Source organism: Scyliorhinus torazame, chromosome 4 (assembly GCF_047496885.1).
Source record: "Scyliorhinus torazame isolate Kashiwa2021f chromosome 4, sScyTor2.1, whole genome shotgun sequence".
In the NCBI taxonomy this organism is placed as follows: domain Eukaryota; kingdom Metazoa; phylum Chordata; class Chondrichthyes; order Carcharhiniformes; family Scyliorhinidae; genus Scyliorhinus; species Scyliorhinus torazame.
This window is the reverse complement of record NC_092710.1, coordinates 129,756,443-129,773,283: the sequence shown is the minus strand read 5'-3', so window position 1 is coordinate 129,773,283 and position 16,841 is coordinate 129,756,443. Positions and strand designations below refer to the sequence as shown.

At 51.4% G+C, this 16,841-nt stretch overlaps 1 protein-coding gene and 1 long non-coding RNA gene across 4 annotated transcripts in view; one reads left to right on the top strand and one right to left on the bottom strand.

The window, feature by feature from the left end:
* Positions 1 to 16,841, top strand: part of LOC140410474 (CUB and sushi domain-containing protein 1-like) — a 3,392,839-nt gene that overhangs the window by 988,070 nt on the left and 2,387,928 nt on the right. The gene's annotated exons all lie outside the window — the stretch shown is intronic.
* Positions 1 to 16,841, bottom strand: part of LOC140410473 (uncharacterized) — a 178,467-nt gene that overhangs the window by 28,920 nt on the left and 132,706 nt on the right. The window contains exon 2 of one of the 3 annotated variants that reach the window (XR_011940657.1): positions 12,777 to 12,913. The exons of the other annotated variants lie outside the window; for them this stretch is intronic. This is a non-coding gene — a long non-coding RNA (uncharacterized lncRNA). The remainder of the gene's footprint in view (positions 1 to 12,776; positions 12,914 to 16,841) is intronic. 3 annotated transcript variants of the gene reach the window in all.

The following is a 16,841-nucleotide window of genomic DNA, read 5'->3' as shown; positions in this document are numbered from 1 at the left end:
CTCAGGCTGGGGGGATATTTCAAATGTTACAAAAAATATAAACGCACAGATTTAATCTCCCCTGTTCCAAATTTATAAGGATTGAAAACATTTTCTTGTTTAATGAAGTGAAACCCCTGTTTAAAACAAATGCGTAATTTTCATCGTAGTTATTTCATTTGTAGCTCACAAGGTTTTGAGTTTCATTGGGCAGAGTAATACTTTGCTAACATGCTCGCTGCGAAGGGGCTTAGAGGAAAGGTTGCATAAATTTAGTTTGTAATCATTCCTTTGAATATAAAAGACTGCGAGGTATTCTGATCGAGGTATTTAAAATACTGAAAGGATTTGATGGGATTGATGCAGAGAAACTATTTTGGCCAGTGACAGAGCGAGGAATGTGACAGCATAATCTTAGCATTAGAGTCAGGCCATTGAGAAAGGCAAACAGGAAGAACGTTTTCAAACAAACATTTGCACCCATCGGCCCACATGCAAATTAGATGTCCTCCTCTTGCTCAACTCTGCAAATCCTGTGAACTGTAAGGATCATAGCCCGTGGAAAGTCAAAGCCATAGTCTTTTTAAATAGGGATTCGTTTGGGTGAAACAGGAAGCTGTTAAATGATAAAACATAAAATTAAGTAGTCAGCATCTCATGTCGAATGTATTTGCCGCTTCTTTATTTTGTGTTGAGCAGGATGTTACACAGATAAAATTTGGCTTATTTTTGAATGTTGCTTTCCCTCCAAGAATTTTTCAAAGAAATCTCAGGGGTAGCTGGTTTTAGTATGTGATATTAGATGGCGCGGTGCTTCTTCCATGGTACTTCACTGGTATCTGTGGGGATGAGTCTTCGAGTGAAAGCATGTCCTGCAATCAATAAGAGAAGAGGTAGCAGAGAGGAATTCAGACCCAACTGCTTGACTATATATCGCAAACTCTGGGCAGGTTCTCCATCCGGTCGGACCCGTTTTCTGGTGCGGCGCACCCCCACCGACAGCGGGATCCTCCGTCCCACCAGCCGGCCAATGGAGTTTCCCATTGTGGGCACCCCCACGCCGTCGGGAAATCCGCGGGCATGAGTGCGCTGCCGGCAAAGTGGAAGATCGACCAAGAATCTAGCCCTCTGATTTGATTCCTTAAGCAGTAATGACTTAGTGCTGCTGCTCTGAACATACCTGAAAGGCACCTTCCCTTTAAACTCGGTATGCAATGACTTAATTAGACAGTGAAAGAGGTCATTAATGCTAAAGGCTTATTTTTTTTGCAAACACATAAATCTAGGAGTCAGAATCTGAATCTTCAGTGCTCTGCTGCTTAGAGTGCCCAACCAGCCAGAATGCACAATTATGATTGTCACAGTATGTTATGGTGAAGGGTAGCACCATCAATTAAACTAAAGCATTCTTCTGAACTAGGTGTAGTGATATAATGGTTGTGTTGTAATTCACCGACTGACCATATGAGAGTCAGGTGACACCTCAGACTGGCTGGAAGAAGCAAGGAGGGAGGTTGCTTGTGCTTGATGTTACTGCTATTCTTCTTTTGTTTTGTATATAGTTTACCCACAGCTAATGTTAATAAATCATTTACAGCTTTAGCTACAAGTGTTCTTGTAATATAAATCAGGCCCCCGACAAGAACATTATACTCGGGTGGGATTTTTCAATTTCCCCAGCTACGTGTTTCTCGGTGGTACACTGTTCGCTGGCAGTGGGTTTCTCTACTAGTGTCGCTTGTTATTAGGATTTTTCAACAAAGCCACCCCACGCCATTGGGGTGTGCTGCGGTGGGAACAGGCAATCACAAAGCCCAGAAAATTCCAGCCCTGTTGTTTTGGAGACCAAAGAGGGAATTCCTGGGAAAGGTGAGACTTTGATGGGCCAAGAGGAACATTTCTGCGCCTCTTGGCCCACACCGAAAGATAAAACGCATGATTGAGAACTTTGATCGTAACCCTGCTTGTCAATCAAATGCCTTGATTAATTGAGCAACAGCATATTGGGGAATGTTTTGTGCCAGTTTTTGTGAAAGTTTAAGTGCCCACCTTGTGAAATTCAAATGGGTGGCAGCATCAGTCTGGAGGGTAGTGGTAGGTTTGGCAGCGCCAGTGCTAGGGGTGATGAAGACAACTGTAAAATGACCAGTGAGCTACAAAATGGAAATCAATCAATAGCTGCAGGGAGGCTTGCTGAGCTGCAATCTGCCCATGGGTCATATAACAAACACCTCAACATCGTGCACGTTGGTGCAGTTTTCTTTATCAACTATTTTATACTTTTATTTTCTTGCTTAATTGCACTAATGTGCTAGCAGGGGCAGCTTATTCATACAAAGATTTGGCATTTTATCATGAAAGGCGGCAACAGCTTGCCACTTCATTACCTATCCAATGTCACTTTGAAATAGAAAGATTTATTGAATGGTATGAATGGTATGGGCTGCCTGCTGTGCGACAAACCTGACTCTGGTTCTGATTGGCTTGGCACAAGTCAGCCATTTTAAAAGAGCATTATTGACATTTTTATATTGACTGCTTAGAGAACTGCCCAAAACATGTAAAGCTGTACCTCTGACATATATCCAGCAAGGTGCATATCATGTGTGCCGATTCTGATAGGAAAATGATTTTATCAGATGTACTTTTGCTGCCAGTTAGAAAAACTTTGGAAAATATGGAAGTGGGAGTTCTGCCTGCAGAAATATTCTGGGTGAAATAACTTAATGATTACCATTCCAAAAACTGATGCGCATTGAAGTACTGTGTGAATTAATACACTGTTCTTTGTTTTTATTACGTCGGAAACGAAAGGTCATTCTTTCGTGTCACAAAATCTTGCACTGAAGTCAAGCAAAGTGACTGAAATAATTAAGAGTCAGATTAACAAAAAGGTTGTGCATGCGTATTTATAAAGTTCTGCCGAAAGGTGAAAAGCTACTTAACAGGAACATTGTACAAAAGAACCACATATGTCAGGCAAGAGGCATTTCTTTCAACTTACACATTATTACAGTGACATTATTATTTGTAATCTGCAAAATCATTGCGAGAATTTAAAGACCTTTTGTGTGTATTACTCACATTTATCTCCAAGGAATATTTAAAAAAAAAAAATTTTATTCAGGTTTTTATTAAATATCAGTAACAAAATGAAAAAGGAACCAAACAGGATTAAGTACAAAACACAGTCCAAAAAAGCAACCCTCCATACCCCCCTCCCCCCTGTACATAGATAATAAATTAACATTAACACCCCAACTTAACGCAACAAATATATACACCCCCTCAGACCCCCCAGTGTAAATAACAAGAACAAATATAAAGTAACCCCCCCCCCCCCCCCCGCCACCCCCCCCCCCCCCCCCCCCCGCGAGTTGCTGCTGCCATTGGCCAATGTCTACGGTTCTGCCAGAAAGTCTAAGAACGGTTGCCACCGTCTAAAGAACCCTTGTACCGACCCTCTCCAGGCGAATTTCACCCTCTCCAACTTAATAAACCCCGCCATATCATTGATCCAGGATTCCACGCTTGGGGGCCTCGCATCCTCCCACTGAAGAAGAATCCTCCGCCGGGCTACTAGGGACGCAAAGGCCAGAATCCCGTCCTCTTCCGCCTTCTGCACTCCCGGCTCCTCTGCCACCCCAAATATTGCGAGCCCCCAGCCCCGCTTGAACCTGGAACCTACCACCCTCGACACCGTCCTTGCTACACCCCTCCAAAATTCCTCCAGCGCTGGGCATGCCCAGAACATATGGGTGTGGTTCGCTGGGCTCCCCAAACACCTAACACACCTGTCTTCACCCCCAAAGAACCGGCTCATCCTTGTCCCGGTCATGTGTGCCCTGTGTAGCACATTAAACTGCATGAGGCTGAGCCTCGCGTACGATGAGGAAGAGTTCACACTCCATAGGGCGTCTGCCCACGTCCCTTCCTCGATCTCCTCTCCCAACTCCTCCTCCCACTTACCTCTCACCTCCACCACTGAGGCCTCCTCCTCCTCCTGCATCACCTGGTAAGTTTCCGAGATCTTCCCCACTCCCACCCACCCCCACGAGAGCACCCTGTCGTGTACTGTGCGTGGCAGCAGCCGCGGGAATTCCACCACCTGCCGCCTGGCAAACGCCCTTACCTGTAAGTACCTGAAGGTGTTCCCCAGGGGGAGCCCATACTTCTCCTCCAGCTCACCCAGGCTCGCGAATGTCCCATCCACAAACAGGTCTCCCAACCTTCGTATCCCTGCCCTGTGCCACCCCGAAAACCCTCCATCTCTTCTGCCTGGGACGTACCGGTGGTTCCCCCATATTGGGGTCCACACCGTGGCCCCAACATCCCCCATGTGCCGCCTTCACTGCCCCCAGATTTTGAGGGCAGCCGCCACTACCGGGCACGTGGTATACCTCCTTGGAGGGAACGGCAGCGGCGCCGTTGCCAGCACCCCCAGACTCGTACCCACACAAGACGCCGTCTCCAGCCTCTTCCATGCAGCCCCCTCCCCCTCCATCACCCACTTGCGCACCATTGTCGCATTGGCGGCCCAGTAGTACCCACAGAGGTTGGGCAGCGCTAGCCCCCCCCCCCCGATCTCTACTCCACTCCAGGAACACCCTCCTCACCCTCGGAGTCCCTCATGCCCACACAAACCCCATTATACTCCTGTTGACCCGCCTAAAAAAGGCCTTCGGGATAAACATGGGGAGGCACTGGAACAGGAACAAAAACCTTGGGAGCACTGTCATTTTGACTGACTGCACCCTGCCCGCCAAGGACAGCGGCAATGTGTCTCACCTCTTGAACTCCTCCTCCATTTGCTCCACCAGCCTTGTGAAATTAAGGCTGTGCAGGGCCCCCCAGCTCCTGGCCACCTGGACCCCCAAATACCTGAAGCTCCTTTCCGCCCTTTTTAGTGGGAGCTCGCCAATCCCCCTCTCCTGGTCCCCTGGGTGAACCACGAACAGCTTGCTCTTCCCCATGTTGAGCTTGTACCCCGAGAAATCCTCGAATTCCTTAAGGATCCTCATTACCACCGGCATCCCCCCACCGGGTCCGCCACATACAGCAGCAGGTCATCCGCATAGAGCGACACCCTATGCTCCTCCCCACCCCGCACCAACCCCCTCCAGTTCCTCGACTCCCTCAATGCCATAGCCAGGGGTTCAATCGCCAGTGCGAAGAACAGGGGGGACAGGGGACTCCCCTGCCTCGTCCCTTGGTGCAATCGAAAGTACTCAGACCTCCTCCTGTTCGTGGCCACACTTGCCATCGGGACCTCATACAACAGCCTAACCCACCTGACAAACCCCTCCCCAAACCCAAACCTCTTCAGCACCTCCCACAGGTAACCCCACTCTACCCTATCGAAGGCTTTCTCAGCATCCATCGCCACCACTATCTCCGCCTCCCCCTCCCTCACCGGCATCAGGATAACGTTCAGAAGCCTCCGCACATTTGCATTCAACTGTTTCCCCTTCAGGAACCCCGTCTGGTCTTCGTGGATGACCTGCGGCACACAATCCTCAATCCTCGTGGCTAAGACCTTCGCCAGCACCTTGGCATCTACGTTTAGCAACAAAATCGGCCTGTAAGACCAACACTGCAGGGGATCCTTGTCCCGCTTCAGGATCAAGGAGATCACTGCCCGGGACTTCGTCGGGGGCAAAGCACCCCCCTCCCTTGCCTCATTGAAGGTCCTAACTAGCAACGGGCCCAGCAGGTCCATATATTTCTTCTTGAATTCGACCGGGAAACCGTCTGGCCCCGGTGCCTTCCCCGCCTGCATGCTCCCTATCCCTTTGGTCAGCTCCTCCAGCCCAATCGGGGCCCCCAATCCCACCGCCAGTCCCTCCTCCAACTTCGGAAACCTCAATTGGTCCAGAAAACGGCCCATCCCTCCCTCCTCCAGTGGGGGCTCGGACCGATACAATTCCTAATAAAAGTCCCTGAAGACCCCATTGATACCAACCCCACTCCGCACCACACTCCCTCCCCTGTCCTTAACTCCCCCGATCTCCCTAGCTGTGTCCCGCTTCCGAAGCTGATGCGCCAGCATCCGGCTTGCCTTTTCCCCATACTCGTGAGTCGCCCCCTGGGCCTTCCTCCACTGCACCTCCGCCTTCCTGGTGGTCATCAGGTCGAATTCGGCCTGGAGGCTGCACCTCTTCCTCAATAGTCCTTCCTCAGGCACCTCCGCATTCCTCCTGTCTACCCTCACCATCTCCCCCACCAGCCTCTCCCTCTCCCTCTGCTCCCTCCTCTCCTTGTGGGCCCTAATGGAGATCAGCTCGCCCCTAACCACCGCCTTCAGCGCCTCCCATACCATCCCCACTCGGACCTCCCCATTACCGTTGGCCTCCAGGTACCTCTCTATGCTTCCTCGGACCGCTCACTCACCTCCTCGTCCGCCAACAGACCCACCTCCAAGTGCCACAACGCGCGCTGGTCCCTCTCCTCCCCCAGCTCTAAGTCCACCCAATGTGGGGCGTGATCTGAAATGGCTATCGCCGAGTACTCGGTATCCTCTACTCTCGCTATCAGCGCCCTGCTCAAAATAAAAAAAGTTGATCCGGGAATAAGCCTTATGGACATGTGAGAAGAATGAAAATTCCCTAGCCCCCGGCCTTGCAAATCTCCAAGGGTTCACCCCTCCCATCTGGTCCATAAGTCCCCTCAGCACCTTAGCCGCCGCCGGCTTCCTACCCGTCCTAGACCTGGAGCGATCCAGTACCGGATCCAACACCGTGTTAAAGTCTCCCCCCATTATCAGGCCCCCCACTTCCAAGTCTGAGATCCGAGCCAACATGCGCCGCATAAAACCCGCATCATCCCAGTTCGGGGCATACACATAGACCAATACCACCCCCTCTCCCTACAGCTTACCACTTACCATTACGTACCTACCGCCATTGTCTGCCACAAAGCTCGACGCCTCGAATGACACCTTCTTTCCCACCAAGATCGCCACCCCTCGATTTTTGCCATCCAGCCCCGAATGAAACACCTGACCTACCCACCCTTTCCTCAATCTTACCTGGTCTGCCACCCTCAGGTGTGTCTCCTGGATCATAACCACATCCGCCTTCAGCCCCTTCAGGTGCGCAAACACGCAGGCCCGCTTGACCGGCCCGTTCAGTCCCCTTACATTCCAGGTCATCAGCTGGATCAGGGGCCTACCCGCCCCCCTCCCCCGCCGACTAGCCATAACCCCTCCTCGGCCAGCCACGCCCACGCCCGGCCCATTCCCCATGGCGGCAGAACCGCATCTCGACTGCCCCCACGCGCTCCAGCTCCCCCTTGACCATAGCAGCAGCAACTCGATTCCACCCCCCCCCCCCCCCCAAGGCTAGGACCCATCCTAGCATCCTAGCTGCCTTACTCCCCCCATTGTACTTCCGCAAGTCAGCTGACTCCTGCTGGCCCCGGCCACTTCCGCCTCTCCTTGGACTCCTCCCATTGTGTGGCACACCCTCCTCTCCCGTCCCCACCCATAGGCTCTCCCCCTTCCCCTTCCATCTCAAGCACAGGAAACAACTCTCGCTTCCCCGCCCCGGCCCCGCCCCCTCCAGTCTTCAGCGCGGGAAAAAGCCCGCGCTTTCCACCTACCCGGCCCCGCCACCTCTGACAGCTCCTTTTACAGGCCCAGTCCCCGACTTGGGCCTCCCCTTCCCCCGCGGGGCCCCATCTCACTGCCGGCCATCCACCCCTGTTCCATTTGCTTACCCCCCTCCAAGAACCCCCCCCCCCGACCAACCCAAGCCAAACAGTGCCCAACCCGCCCTAACCACCCTCACCGAACCAGAAAGAAAGAAAAACAAGAGCAAAGGACTCCCCCTCAAAAAGTAACATATCAACCACAATCCCCAAATGCCCATCCCGACCCTCAATCTGTGTCCAACTTCTCGGCCTGAACAAAGGCCCACGCCGCCTCCAGAGACTCAAAATAATGGTGCCGGTCCTTTTAGGTGACCCACAGTCGCGCCGGCTGCAACATACCAAACTTCACCCCCTTCCTGTGCAGCACTGCCTTCATTCGATTGTACCCGGCCCTCCTCTTCGCCACCTCTGCACTCCAGTCCTGGTATATTCGAACCTCCGCGTTCTCCCACCTGTTGCTCCTCTCCTTCTTGGCCCACCTGAGCACACACTCCCGATCAGCGAACCGATGAAACCGCACCAGCACCGCCTGCGGAGGCTCGTTAGCCTTGGGCCTCCTCACCAGCACTCTATGGGCACCTTCCAGCTCCAGGGGCCCCTGGAAGGACCCCGCTCACATTAGCGAGTTCAACATGGTGACCACATAGGCCCCCATGTCCGGCCCCTCTAGCCCCTCTGGGAGGCCCAGAATCCGCAAATTCTTCCGCCTTGACTGATTCTCCATCTCCTCAAACCGCTCCTGCCATTTCTTGTGGAGCGCCTCGTGCGCCTCCACCTTTTCTGCCAGGCCTAAGATCTTGTCCTCGTTGTTGGAGATCTTTTGTCGGGCCTCGCGGATCGCCACCCCCTGGGCCGTCTGTGTCTCCAGCAGCTTATCGATAGAAGCCTTCATTGGCTCAAGCAGGTCCGCTTTAATCTCTCTGAAGCAGCGCTGGATAACCTCCTGTTGCTCCTGTGCCTACTGCATCCAGGCTGCCTGCTCCCCACCTGCCGCCATTTTGTTCTTCTTCCCTCGCACCTTCTTCAGGTCCACCACCACTTTTTTCGTCGCCCCGCTCCTGGTAAAAGCCATATCCTGTCGGGGAACTATTGTACTCTCCTTCCCACAGCGGGAAACGTCGGAGAAATTCCGTTGGGGGCCCTGAAAAGGGCCCAAAAGTCCTTTTTTTGCGGCAGCTGCCAAATGTGCGACTTAGCTCTGCATAGCCGCAACGGGAAGTCATCTCCAAGGAGTCTTAAATGACAATGAGATCCAACATGTTAGCATCAACAAGACCTATATTGATGTTATGCCAGCAGAATAAAAGACTGTTCAGTTGATGCATGATCGTGAAATCTTGTTAGCCATAAATGACATCTCTGTTGAATCTGTCCTACAGCATAATAAATGGGGAGCAATTTGTAGCAGTAATGATATGACTGCAGCAGTAATGATGAGATTACAGTTAATGCAGTAAAATGTGCAGAGGCTAATTTGTAACAGTAATGATACCGCTACAGTGAATTGGTAGGTCATTTTTAAACTACTAGATGTATATTTATTAGCTTCTGCAGTAAATGAAACGTCATCTGCGCCTCTCTGTTCCCACAGTAGTACCTGCTTGTTCACATACTATTTAAGTTGATGCATGTTTATGCTTCTACTGTTGAGTGCCTCAGCGTTATTCATAATATTCTTCCACCTCTGCAAGTTCAGTACACAGCCACCTGCACGTGGCTCTGAAAGGTGATATCCAAATTGATATGGGCCTCATGCAAAGTTCAGAAAAGACAAGCGTAACGAGGCTGCTGAATAGCGGGAGAGGCCAAAAAATGAAATGTGCGCCGGACACCAAACAGTTTGCGATTCAAGCAGCCCGCACCCGTAGGCGAAATCAGGATCTCACTGTAGTGTGGCGAGAAACCAGTTATCACCACTTAAGCCCCATTTCCATATAATTATCGAGAGTGACCCCATATCTAATGGCCTCCTGTCATTTATTGGCCTCCCCAGCAAGTGTTTACACTGGCGCCGATTAGATATCCTTTTGAAAAACATGAGCTTGTGGTAAACCACTGTTACACCTGTATTAGGTGATGTAAGGTAGTACCTGTACTACAGGTTCGCCGGTAGCCCCTGCCTGCTGGCTCCGCCCAGTAGAAGGAGTACAAATATGCGTGTCCTCTATTCAGCAGCCATTTCGCCAGCTGCTGTGGGAGGCCACACATCTTACTGCAATAAAGCCACAGTTGTAGCCAACCTGAGTCTTTGTACAATTGATCGTGCATCAGAGCTTGGTGGAAAGGCTTCTGTGGGGAGCCGAGGAGGTGAGTAGTCATTGTGTTCACAGGCAAAAAGGCCGGGGGCGCTGCGCCTGCTGCTCGGTGGGAGGTGGGGGATCCTCCACAGGGGTGGCTGCCATGGGGGGGTGGGGCGAAGTCGCTGGGGGGGACAATCGCGGGGCAACCACTCATGGCACCGCCATGCCAATCCCTGAATTGTGTGTACCCATTCAAGGGGCAACCCTTGTCAGTGGCAGTCTGCCCCACTGATCATCCATACCCCCTACCGACTGCTGAGGCCTCTGAATGCACGGCTGAAGGCTATTGCTGATAGGGAATTGGCAATCATGGTTAAGTGAGCATTTCACAGATGCCAAGTGGATTCCCGTGGGTGGGTGAGCCATGTTCCATATGTGAGTCATTGTTTACCAACCTGGTAAATTACGAGGGTGCTCCCTTGGTGGGAGCGGTGGTGGGGGGCATTGTTGTCTATTCACTCGTGCTGCTCGGTGTAGGTCATTGACCTTTTGCTGGCAATGAAGACCAGTCCTCCTGGTCAGTGGTTAGCTTCACAGTGCCAGGATTAAATTCCCACTTGGGGCACTGTCTGTGCGGAGTCTGCACATTCTCCCCGTGTCTGCGTGGGTTTCCTCCGGGTGCTCCGGTTTCCTCCTACAAGTCCCGAAAGACGTGCTTATTAGGTGAATTCGACATTCTGATTCTCCCTCAGTGTACCTGAACAGGTGCTGGAATTATGTGGCTAGGGGATTTTCACAGGAACTACATTGCAATGTTAATGTAAGTCTACTTGAAACACTAATAAAGATTATTATTCCACTTGCTGAGCTGACAGCTGCCGCCACCTCATCCCAGGCAGCACTGGCTACCTTGTTGCTCACCCTGCAGGACCCGCAGTGGAACAGGTCATCCCTCCTGGCGTCCACCGTGCCCAGGAGCCTCCCAGGCCAGCATCCCCAAATCTTGGGGCCGGTCTCCTGGGCACTATTGTTGTGAGCTGGCTGGGGTTGGCTGAGCAAGTGCAGCTTAAGTGCTGCTCGACCTTGTTAGTGGGGGGCTGGCAAGTGCAGTCCCGGTGAATCAACTGGCGATGCATCATTTGCGGCGAGAAGGCCCTGAGGCCTTGTTAAGTGGACCAATTAACGTTGAATTGCATTGCTGGCCTCGCTGGACCGAGCACCGGGAAGCTCATGCGAATTCCCGCTCACTATAACACTTAGTAATGTTTCTGCAGAATCACGCCCTGAGTTCCAACAGTTTGTTGTGATACTCCCAATTATGTTAGTTTTCAGGTAGCAGCAAATATTAAAGGCAATGAACAATGGGAATAACTTATGTGTCCTGCACCAAGCTGCTGCTAAAGATATATAATATATGTGCTCGTGTGCTGATACACAGTTGTGTGTGTAGCTGTGTGTCTTAAATGGAAGCAGATTTGATCTCACTGACAGAATTAGGTGAAACAACTGAGTTTATCAAGTAATTTGGGACCAATAAATATCTAATACTTACCATCAAATTGTTCACTGGTCTTGGAGAACCTGATGATGTAAAATCTACACTGGATTGTATATTGCACACTTGAGGGATAATTTTAACCTCCCCTCCCAGAATGGACAGGATAATATTGGCAGGGAAGGGGGGTTAGCTTATTGAAAAGTGGACAGCTCACCCCAATCTACAGTGAACCCACTTGCTTCTGGGATAACGGTAGTTGGGTTTGTATTGAATGAGTAACCTGCTCCTTAGAGGCAGGTTGATGATTCTAATAAATAAATGAGGCCCTGTGCCTCCACTTTTGGGAGTGATGTAAATTTGCAATGCATGGTAGCTGTGACATTATCATAAATGTAAGAACTGCAAGGGTTAATGAAATGTCTAAATCAACCTCTAGGGGGAGCTAGATGTACAAGTATATAAGACATTGATGCTAAGCCTGATGAGAGAGAATTGAATGAGATAGCTAGAGTACAGACTGAAGGAAAGATAGTGTGAGTGAGAGCAGATCATAGTTTATAATAGTGTAGAGATTAGTTGTAGATGAGTGTAGATTATATGTTAATTATCAATTAGGAGTAAGTGTAAAATCCAAATTAGTAGCGTTAATAAATTTATAGATTTGTTCAAGTTAAAGCTATTTTGTGGTCTTTGTGAACACTACGCCAACCATCCTTATTTAGCAACGTAAAAAACACCACAGTAGCTAAGTATTCTTCCAGCACTGCTTGTGGGCCCAGAGGAGAAGGAGTGCTTTCCTGCAGCCACTTATGCAGACTTGGAACAATAGGCCAAAAGACATCCTTGTAATCTATCAGACCACCTTCCAAGCAATCTCCCCACCAGGCCCGTGTCGATCTATTTTCCCTTCTGTCCTTTCTTCTGTGATCACAGCCATAGCCTTTTCCCTCGACCATCTCTTCCCTCACAATCTCTCCACCCGCAATCTCCCCCTCGAATCGCTCCCCATGATTTTTCCATCTGCGAACTTTCCATCTAATCTCTCCACCACATTAATGATCTCTTCTTCCTGCAATCTCTCCAGCACCATCCAATTTCTCTCACACACTGTCTCACCCACTGCATTCTCAGCCCATAGCCAGCCTCTCAGCCTGGCTAACAGATTCAGCACAGTGCGAGCACTGTGTGTGTCCAAGCTCGAGGCTCAAAAGCAATGGAATTTGGTGACATTATGCTGCTGGTCATGCCCGAACTTGCAGCTTCTCTGAGGGAAGGCCTCATGTCCGTCAGGGAAGAAGGTTGCAGTTGGAAGGTGTCAATTTCAGTACCTATGGAGGGTGCCGTGGACCGCTCCTTCCAATAGCTTCAAGGGAAAGATTACTATTAAAGAAACAAAAATTGGAACTTACCTTTTGGTGGTGGCCTTAAAGTGAGAAGAATCCTGGAATAGGCAGGCCCTGAGATCTGGCTCTGTTCATCACTGATTTCTCCAACGGCTACTACAACATCTTCAAGACGCAATGCCTGTTTTATACATCAAAGGTCACTGAAAAGAACTTTAGTGGTGAGACCAATGGTGGAAAAACATATATGACGCATCATAATTTCTACTCACCTAGTTTGTAGGTTGAATCCACTGTCTCAATTGTACTGCTTCGCAAAACTGCCTCACCATTGAAATGCATTAAACAATGTGAAGTTGCTGAATTTTCAAGGTAAATAGGAATTAATCCAGCTTCAGAAAGTGCAAATACGCTCTTAAAATTTTTTTTTTTTAAATAAAATAAATTTAGAGTACCCAATTATTTTCTTTCCAATTAAGGGGCAATTTAGCGTGGCCAATCCACCTAACCTGCACATCTTTGGATTGTGGGGGTGAAACTCACGCAGACACACGGAGACTGTGCAAACTCCACACGGACAGTGACCCAGGGCCGGGATTCAAACCCGGGTCCTCAGCGCTGCAGTCCCACTGCTAACCACTGCGCCACGTGCCGCCCTTAAATATGCTTTTAATAGTGTGATAACTGTCAGTTACTACCAATCAACCTCTCTGGCACTGAAAATTAAGTAATACAAGAATATTACACATTGGGATTAGTATAACTCCGTGTGCTAGGAGATTAGTCTTCTCAGCAATCTTGCAACTAAGGCCCTCGCCATTTGCTCACCTTGCAAACTTGACACATCAAATCTATCCTGCGGGACAATGGCTATCTTGATAAGGTCATTATTTCCTGTGTATCACGCAAAGGAATGTTTAGAGAAAGGACGGCACGGTAGCACAGTGGTTAGCACTGTTGCTTCATAGCTCCAGGGTCCCAGGTTCGATTCCTGGCTTGGATCACTGTCTGTGTGGATTCTGCACGTTCTCCCCGTGTCTGCGTGGGTTTCCTCCGGGTGCTCCGGTTTCCTCTCACAGTCCAAAGATGTGCGGGTTAGATGGATTGGACATGCTAAATTGCCCTTCGTGTCCAAAAAAGGTTAGGTGGGGTCACTGGATTACGGGGATAGGGTGGTGGTGTGATCCAACAACCATGCCGACCATTTTGAAATGCTGATCGGAGAGGGGAAGATGTATTGGTGTGGTGCCGTACTGGAAGTTTCAGAATTGACGGGCGATTATCCCTCGAATGTGGAGCATTGTGGGATGAAAGGTGAGCACAAGTGGAAACCACGTTATGGTTCAAGGAGAGATGGGAAGTAGAGAGAGCAGAAATGCAGGAAATAAAACAAACACAGTTGAGAGATCTGTCAACATCAAGGGAGGGATTTCTAACTTGAGGAAAAAGGATGGCATGTCGATAACACTGGTATATGAGGCTCAGGTGGGATATATCACAGTTTTAAACAGGAACTCTCGGTGAGGACATCTGTTCCCAATGCCTCCCATTTCAAGTGCATCTTCCTTGTTTACCTGTGGTCTAATTTGGTAAATTGAACCTAGGCCAAACATGTTTGGATATGTCTACTGTACGAACAATTAGTTTTTCCATACACAGCCTGTGGTTCTCATTATAAATAAAGATTCTCCTGTAATCCAGGAGCTGAAGGGAATCCCCTAACAGCTTAGCAGACGGCGAGAGCACAGGTTAGTGCCAGCAACAGGCAGCAGTTGGTTACTGCTCAGAGAAAATCATTGAATCTTCTTGGTTTATGTTGCAGCTTCCTATTTGGTCCAAAGAAGATGATGTTCTTTTTGAGGATAACGATGCAATCATTAACACAAAAATCTGAGTAACTACAGATAGGGTTGATTGACAGGAAATTCCTTCAAAAATCTCGACTTGGAACAAAACTAAACTGCACTGCCCCCACAACAGTGAGTATCCCTTGACAGTGAGTGCTCATTCGAGATTGAGTGACCTCTGGGCAGCTCCCTGACAGTGAGAGCTACCCCCCCCGCCCCCCCCCCCCGACAGTGAGAGAGGCCCCCCCTCCGACAGTGAGAGATCCCCCCCAACAGTGAGAGCTCCTCCCCCGACAGTGAGACATCCCCCCCCAACAGTGAGAGCTTCCCCCCCAACAGAGCTCGCCACCCAGACTGTGAGAGTCCCCCCCGACAGTGAGAGCTCCCCCCCGACAGTGAGAGATCCCCCCCAACAGTGAGAGCTCCCCCCTCCCCGAGAGTGAGAGCTCCCCCCATCCCCGGCAGTGAGAGTCCACCAACAATGAGAGATACCCCCCCGACAGTGAGATCCCCCCCTCCCCGACAGTGAGAGCTCCCCCCTCCCCGACAGTGAGAGTCCCCCCCTCGACAGTGAGAGTCCCCCCTCCCCGACAGTGAGAGTCCCCCCTCGACAGTGAGAGTCCCCCCTCCCCCGACAGTGAGAGCTCCCTGACAGTGAGAGCTCCCTCCCCAAATGTGAGAGCTCCCCCCTCCCCGACAGTGAGAGCTCCCCCTCCCCGACAGTGAGAGCTCCCCCCTCCCCGACAGTGAGAGCTCCCCCCTCCCCGACAGTGAGAGCTTCCCCCCTCCCCGACAGTGAGAGCTCCCCCCTCCCGACAGTGAGAGCTCCCCCCTCCCCGACAGTGAGAGCTCCCCCTTCCCCGACAGTGAGAGCTCCCTCCATCCCCGACAGTGAGAGCTACCTCCACCGACAGTGAGAGCTCCCCCCTCCCCAACAGTGAGAGCTCCCCCCTCCCCCGACAGTGAGAGTCCCCCCTCCCCCAACAGTGAGAGCTCCCCCCCCAACAGTGAGAACTCCCCCCCCGACAGTGAGAGATCCCCCCCCAACAGTGAGAGCTTCCCCTCCCCCAACAGAGCTCCCCACCCAGACTGTGAGAGCTCCCCACCGACAGTGAGAGCTCCCCCCCCGACAGTGAGAGATCCCCCCAACAGTGAGAGCTCCCCCCTGACAGTGAGAGATCCCCCCCCCGACAGTGAGAGATCCCCCCCCAACAGTGAGAGCTCCTCCCCCAACAGTGAGAGCTCCCCCCTCCCCGAGAGTGAGAGCTCCCCCCATCCCTGACAGTGAGCGTCCCCCAACAATGAGAGATACCCCCCCGACAGTGAGATCCCCCCTCCCCGACAGTGAGAGCTCCCCCCTCCCGACAGTGAGAGCTTCCCCCTCCCTGACAGTGAGAGCTCCCCCTCCCCGACAGTGAGAGCTCCCCCTCCCCGACAGTGAGAGCTCCCCCTCCCCGACAGTGAGAGTTCCCCCCTCCCCGACAGTGAGAGCTCCCCCCTCCCCGACAGTGAGAGCTCCTCCCTCCCCGACAGTGATAGCTCCCCCCTCCCCGACCGTGAGAGCTCCCCCCTCCCTGACAGTGAGAGCTCCCCCCTCCCCGACAGTGAGAGCTCCCCCCTCCTCGACAGTGAGAGCTCCCCCTTCCCCGACAATGAAAGCTCCCCCCTCCCCGACAGTGAGAGCTCCCCCCTCCCCGACAGTGAGAGCTACCCCCTCCCCGACAGTGCGAGCTCCCCACTCTCCGACAATGAGAGCTCCCTCCAACCCCGACAGTGAGAAGTCCGCCCTCCCCGACAGTGAGAGCTCCCCCCTCCCCGACAGTGAGAGTCCCCCCCAATAGTGAGAAGTACCCCCCTCGACAGTGAGATTCTCCCCCCCCTGACAGTGAGAGGTACTGTGGTGAATGTATCATGCCAGTAATCCACCATTGTTTTTGTATCTGTGCTATGCTGTTGCCCTTGTGGGCTCCTCCTACGGGCCATTGTATGGCATTATCCATAGGGGAACATTTTGGGGCCTGTCTGTGCTCTGCCCATGGCTCCTCCCCTTGAAGGGAGGTATAAAGAGCAGTCGACCTGTAGGTGGTTCTCAATATTGGATCAGTCGCAGGCAGGCACTGTTCTAAGTTGATTAAAGCCACAGTTTACTTCCACTCCCGTCTCGAGAGAATTGATGGTTACATAAATTTAATCAACTTAAACGCAACTATGGAATCGGCCCTCAAACCTGACCGACTGTAACTCGATCCGCAGGCCGCGGAAGCGAAAGACATTTTTTCGCACT